Here is a 7,515-nt window from a genome sequence, read left to right as displayed (position 1 = left end):
CAAAATAGGATCATAGCTCCCCCAAAATCAATAGAAACTTACAACAAGTGCAAGAGAGCATATAGGAAACTAAGCCTAGTACTTGCAACAAACACATGGTTGAGCAACAAGTAAGAGAGGCAACTTAAGAGTGGGATCAACCAAAAAGATGTGTGTGAGTCAAGGCAATGCACTTGAGAAGACTAATGTACAGAAGAGCATTAAGCATCAATAAAGTCTTCAAAGAATGAGGCACACAGTGCAAGGCCTATCATTCCCACACACAACTAGCAAATGGGTTCACAAGCTTACCAATAAGCATATAGAGAACCTATTCTTGTGACAACCCGCGGTGAAGATAGAATATGAAAGGCGCATCAAGACGAGGGATGCCAATTAAGGTGGCAAAAACCTCGTAAAGATAAGCATGAGGAAAATAATCTTCACCACACAAGAGTGCATCAAGATGCAACGAGATACGATACCCACTCAAGGCAAAAGATTTCACGGAGCCACCAAAGAAATAACATAAGAAAGGCAAGGTGGGCGTGAAAGAAAGGATATCATCTAGAGATGTAATTTCTTTCAAGTGTATAAAGTTCTAGGTAGATGAAAGCATGATGATATATATCTACAAAGAAGGATGTACACCCGAAATAGTTACAACATGAAGGAACAAGATATCCAAAAGGAAGTCACACATATACCAATAAGATATTTGCTTGAGAGCATAGCACAAGGCTAGATATGGTCTTATTGCATATAAATGAATTCCAACCACACGAACATCAAAGACATCACAACTAGCAACAAGACATCATTGTTGGGATGCTTTGAGAAAGGAAACAAGTATCACAAGAAAGAATGGATAACATGCCATGAAACAACCTACACAAGGTTGATGCAAGAAATGTGTGCATGAAGTATATGAAGATACTTGTTACCGAGATAACATTGGAAGGATGTAGTAGATACCAATTGAAGATACAAAGTAGTTCATTGATCATCCTAGCTTGACTCCAATAAGCACATGGTGACAACACCTTCCTTGTGAGTGAGCCGAGCATCCAATGCATCTCCACTTGTTCCTAGAACAACAACACTAACAAAATGGTACCCAAACTCATTGGGACCAAAGAGTTAGAGAACCAACAACACATAGGACAAACTCCACATAAATATGTGCATATAGATATTAAAATGAATTTCATGCATATCTCATCCAATTTGAGACTTGGAGGAGTTCCCCCTATATATTGGGTCAAGGAAAGAAAACATGCCAAAGAAACTACAAGAAGTAAATATGCATGCTCAAGACTTTCAAGAACCGAGACCAAAAGACAAAGAAATACCAAGCGAAGAAAAGATACCGAATGAATAAATCATTACTTGGAGGATATCCATAAAAGATACATCAAGAATGAGATATCCATTGATACACTCAAAAAGAAATATGTCAAACTCCCAAAAGAGAGAATGGTTCCAAACAAACCAAGCCCTCTACAAAGTTTCATGATGGCACAAAGCACCAAAAAGAAACGGCTTGCCTTCCACAAACACACACTTGATAAGGATCACAAGATGAGTGTTTTATAGAGAATAGAATAGCTCCCCCAAGACTAGTGCATTATAGAGAATTTGCATTTGAATACAAAATGCACGAGGTGGGATCACCACTTTCACTATATCTAGAAAACACTAGACAAGGTCAAGAAATTAACAAGATCCACAAGTGTATGGAATACAATGGGAGTTGACACAATCCTAGGCAAGAGATAAAGAAAATAAAAGCAAAGGCCAATGTAAAGATGATCAATAATTTCTACCACACATAAATGAGTACCAATTGTCAAAAGACAAGAAGTACTTGGAAATAATTCCCAGTGATAGATAACAAGGATATCCGTCATCATCTTCACACCAAACAAAAAGCAAATTGCAACTTGTAGAGCTAACATGCCACCTAGGAACAAGAAAATTTACAATATCAACACTAGGTGACAATATCTCAAATGTACACATTTTCTAGGCTAGTAATATACACATAGCATATTACTCCCCCATAAATGTGATACCAATTAAGGATAAACAAGAGGTAAATAAAAGGATCCAACAAGAGATAATTAATGGACTATTTAGAATTTGAATTTCTCATGAGAAGACATACCACATAGTGACTAGATAATCTTCAAATATCAATACTAGATGGTATTCCTCATGTACACACATTTATAGGATTGTGAGGTGCACAAAGCACATCACTCCCCCATAATGGGATATTCCATTAATCTCTCACAAGAGCCAACTAAGAAATAAACAAGATGCAAAAAGGTTCAACACACAACACACACATACGTGATGTGCAAACCAACATACACATACTTGATTTCTCAAGATAAGCAAATTGGAAGCACAACATATATAAGCACATGCAAGGTACAAAACCACAACATGCTAAGGGGCAAGTAAATTTCAAGTAAACAATTTAAGCACGAGTTACCGCAAGGAGGAACATTGGATATAAGATAGAAACTAGATAACCCGAATGACTTGGCTTGAGACAATAAGAATGATGAAGTCCCCTTAATTCTTCATGATGTAGCCAAGTCTCCAAAGACCTCCAACAACACCTATTGATCAAGTTTGAGCTTGTTGGTCCCCAACCAAGTTGGGTCCTAAGAGGTTAGTCACAATAGGCTTGGCTACCCAAATGGTTCTCTTCTTGACACCACTTTGAGTACCAACAACTTTGGCAAACATATTGCCAACCTTATCCTTCCCAAGAGAATATATATCATCAATAATAATTGGGTTGGATAAGTTACCACTAGTGCATGAAGAGGCGAGGTGGCCTTTCTCACGACATAAGTAGCAACGTCTACTCTTCACTTTCTTCTCACTTGATTTCTCAACTTGAGAAGCATTAGCTTGAGGATTCTTGGGAAGAGGACTTTCTTCAACTTGTGGTTGAGCATGAGATCGAACTTGTGGCCGCTTACCTTGTTGCTTGTCACTAATGGCCTTCTTCTTCAATGGGCAAGATCTAACATGATGCCCTTCTACTTTGCACTTGAAGCAAACAATCTTGGCCGAATTTTTGACTTGTTCTTGGCCCTTCTTTTTGTTCATCTTGGACTTCTTCTTCTTCTTGGAGTTGAATCCAAGTCCACCTTTGTCATTGGGGGATTTTTGCACACTCAAGATATTGTTGAGTGTGAATTTACCTTCATGACTCTTTTCCAAGTCTTTCTTCAAAGAAGTGACTTGGGACTTGAGGTCTTTGATTTCCTCTACATGGTTAGTCTCAACACAAGTACTAGAGGAAGTATAAGCTTCATTGTTAGAGCAACAAGGCAAAGAAAGCAATTCATCACAAGATGTACCAACATTGTGAGTAGATGAATTACAAGGACTAGCACAGGGCAACATAGCATTTTGACTAGAAGTAGTGCTAGTATCCACATGAGGCTCACTAGATGTTACCTTAGCAATCACGGCCTCATGAGCTATCTTTAGCACATTATGGGATACTAGAAGATCATCATGAGAGCTTGAGAGCTTTTCATGACTTTCTTCCAATTTCCCATAATTGCTAGATAGCAACTCAAGTTGAGCCCGTAGCTCAACATTCTCCTTCAAAATGGATGCTTCACAAGTAATAGAGTTAGTAGCACAAGCATCATCATTAGCAACAAGAGGAGAAGACAACTTGGCAAGCTCTTTTGAATATGAAGCTTTAAGTTGTGCATGAGACTCGGTGAGTTTGATGAGCTCACTCTTAATGACCCTTGAGCCATTTTCGAGGTGCCCAAAGTCCTTAAGGAGTTTAGCATGCGCAACTTCAAGCTTCTCATTTTTAGTTTCAAAAACATTGGCCACCTCAATCGCTCTATCATGAGATTCCTTCACTCTAGATAATTCTAGAGCAAAAGTCTCCTCAAGAGATTCCTTGGTGGTTTGTTCAAGTTCGAGAGCTTGGGAGAGGTCCGCGATCTCATTAGCGTAATCACGCTCATGACCTTCCATTTTAGCAATGGTGACCTCATGCTCCTCAAGACGAGATTCCAACTCATCAATATATTTCTTGCCCTCAATAGCAATAGACATGATTTCCATGAAGTTGGAACGAGCAATTTTATTCTTAAGAAGAGCTTTAAAAATCATTTCCCCCTTAACTTTTAAGGAGGCAACATCATCATTCTCTTCATCATAATCAACATCATCATCACTCTTGCCATCATCAATATCATCACAAGATATATTGGGATTCAAAGTGGGAGATACCTTTGAAGCCTTGGCCATAAGGCAAAATGCAATAGATGATGATGTAGGATCCCTTGAAGCACCATCCAAGACCACATCTTGTTCCATGGAGTGTTGGGTTTCCTCTATATTGTTAGCACAACAACTCGAGGAAATCATGCATTTTTATCATGGCAACAAGATATAGCAAGCATATCATCATGAGATTTAGTCAAGCAATTTTTACATGATATGCAAGGACTATCAACACAAGCATGTGAAACATGTATGGTGCTCGAAGTGCTAAAGTCCAAAGAAGATGCATTGCAATAAGATAGTGATGAAGTATCATCCACAATAAGCATACTATCATCATTGCAATGACCAACACTACTCACCATATCATTACCTTGTGGCAAACCACATGTAGGTGAAGTAGAAGAAGTTGAGAAGACTATACGACCGGAGGTGGAGGGAGAACAATCATCCCCAGAACTCTTGGACGCACCATATTTATCTTTAAGCTTCGTCCACAACTCATGAGCATCCCGGAACGACATGAGTTGAAATATAACTACATTGCTCAAAGCATCGAAAAGCACATTAGAAGCTTGAGCATTGAGATAAGAGTTTTTCTCATCCTCTAAAGATAATCTTTGGGGATCCTTTGGAGGAGAAAAACCCATATCTACAATTCGCTCTAAATTTGGGTCCATGACCCTAAAGAGATTAAGCATGCGAATTACCCAAACATCAAAATTTGTGCTATCGAAACTAAGAGTGTCAGAGAATCCTAAAACCCTAGTCGACATCCTTACTCTCTAGGCGGTTAAGCCCTATAAAGAGAGACGAGGCTCTGATACCAATTGAAAGATCGTGGATGTCGCCTAGAGGGGGGATGAATAGGCGTTTTAAAATAATTATGTTTTAGGCTTTAACAAATGTGGAATAAACCTAGCGGTTAATTTGTCAAGCACAAAACCTAAAACAACTAGGCTCACCTATGTGCACCAACAATTTATGCTAAGCAAGATAAACAACTATATGATAGCAAGATATATGACAAGAAACAATAAGTCTATCACAAAGTAAAGTGCATAAGTAAAGAGCTTGGGTAAGAGATAACCGAGGCACGCGGAGACGACGATGTATCCCGAAGTTCACACCCTTGCGGATGCTAATCTCCGTTTGGAGCGGTGTGGAGGCACAATGCTCCCCAAGAAGCCACTAGGGCCACCGTAATCTCCTCACTCCCTTGCATAATGCAAGATGCCGTGATTCCACTAAAGGACCCTTGAGGGTGGTCACCGAACCCGTACAAATGGCAACCCTTGGGGGCGGTCACCGAACCCGTACACTTTGGCAACCCTTGGGGGTGGTCACCGGTACCCGTCAAATTGCTCGGGGCGATCTCCACAACCTAATTGGAGACCCCGACGCTTGCCCGGAGCTTTACACCACAATGATTGAGCTCCGAACAACACCAACCGTCTAGGGAGCCAAGGCACCCAAGATGAACAAGCTCTAGGGTGCCCAAACACCCAAGAGTAATAAGCTTCTCAAACTTCACTTCCACGTATCACCGTGGAGAACTCAAACAGATGCACCAAATGCAATGACAAGGGCACACAGAGTGCCCAAGTCCTTCTCTCTCAAATCCCACCGAAGCAACTAATGCTAGGGAGGAAAATGGGAGGAAGAACAAGAAGGAGAACACCAAGAACTCCAAGATCTAGATCCAAGGGGTTCCCCTCACCTAGAGGAGAAAGTGATTGGTGGAAACGTGGATCTAGATCTCCTCTCTCTTTTCCCTCAAAAACTAGCAAGAATCCATGAAGGGATTGAGAGTTAGCAAGCTCTAAGAAGGTCAACAATGGGGGAAGAACACGAGCTAAAAGGATAAGATTCATTGGGGAAGAAGACCCCCTTTTATAGGTGGGGAAAAATCCAACCGTTATGCTCACAGCCCGCACAGAGCGGTACTACCGCTCCAAGGAACGGTACTACCGCTAGGGCGGAAGTACCCCTTTGAAAAACAACAGGGAGGAGGCAAAAGGCCAGAAGAACCGCCGGACCGGTACTACCGCTCGTCCTCACGGTACTACCGCTCGACCTCACGGTACTACCGCAAACGGTAGCGGTACTACTGCTTGCGAGCGGTACTAAAAAAATACATCCGGGCCTACCACCGCAAGACTTGGGATGAGTTTTTGGTCCGGAGCGGTACTACCGCTGTAGGAGCCGCGGTAGTACTGCTCTGGAGTGGTAGTAAAAAATTACATCCGCTCCAATTCGCGGTAGTACCGCTGCAACCTTTTCAGAACACCAAAACCGCCACAACTTTTGCAAACGGATTCCGAATTCGATGAAACCAAGTTTGTTGGAAAGCTAGCGACAAGGGATAACACAATATTCAAAGAAATATCAATAAGAAGCAAATGAGAAAAGGCCCATAAGAAAATGGTGAGAACCCTTCCTCGGAAAAGACTGGTAAAACCTCCAACACCGAAAACATCATAGAAGACGCATTCGAACTCCGTTTTCGATGAAACCAAGTTTGTTGGAAAGCTAGCGACAAGGGCTAACACAATCTTGAAAGAAATAACAATAAGAAGCAAATTAGAAAAGGCCCATAAGAAAATGGTGAGGACCCTTCCTCGGATAAGACCGGTAAAACCTACAACACCGAAAACATCATAGAAGACGCATGCGAACTCCGTTTTCAATGAACTCAAGCTTGTCATCAAGATGACCATAATCTCTAAGACTCACAAAGAGAACCAAACAAGAACCAAGAAACATTATGCAAGGATGCAATGGTTTGAGCTCTCGACGAACGATACGATCAAGCTACTCACTTGAGAGCCCCCCTTGATAGTACGGCTATCGATCCTATAATCCGGTCTCCCAACTACCACCATGAGACCGGTAATAGAAAACCTATCAAGGGCAAACCTTTGCCTTGCACATGATCCACTTGAGTTAGATGATGACGATCTTGTCCTCCTCAAGATGGACCACCTTTCTTGATTGCGTTGGGTCGATGAAGACTAGATGATTGCTCCCCCATACTACACTATGGGTGAGCCACTCTTCGGCACATCTTCACAAGTCCATTGACACCACAATGGATGGCAAGCTTCAAGCACTTGATCTCTTCGTGATTCTCCACTTGAAATTGCACACGACAATCTTGATGACGATCACCACTTGATGTCATCCTTCCCATGGGTTGTATGATATCATCCTCTTGACGCAAGCCCATGGACACATACCTAACCCCACATAGACTCT

This window comes from Triticum urartu, chromosome 3A (assembly GCF_056163025.1).
Source record: "Triticum urartu cultivar PI428250 chromosome 3A, HENAU_Tu73, whole genome shotgun sequence".
NCBI classification, from domain to species: domain Eukaryota; kingdom Viridiplantae; phylum Streptophyta; class Magnoliopsida; order Poales; family Poaceae; genus Triticum; species Triticum urartu.
This window is presented reverse-complemented; position numbering follows the sequence as displayed.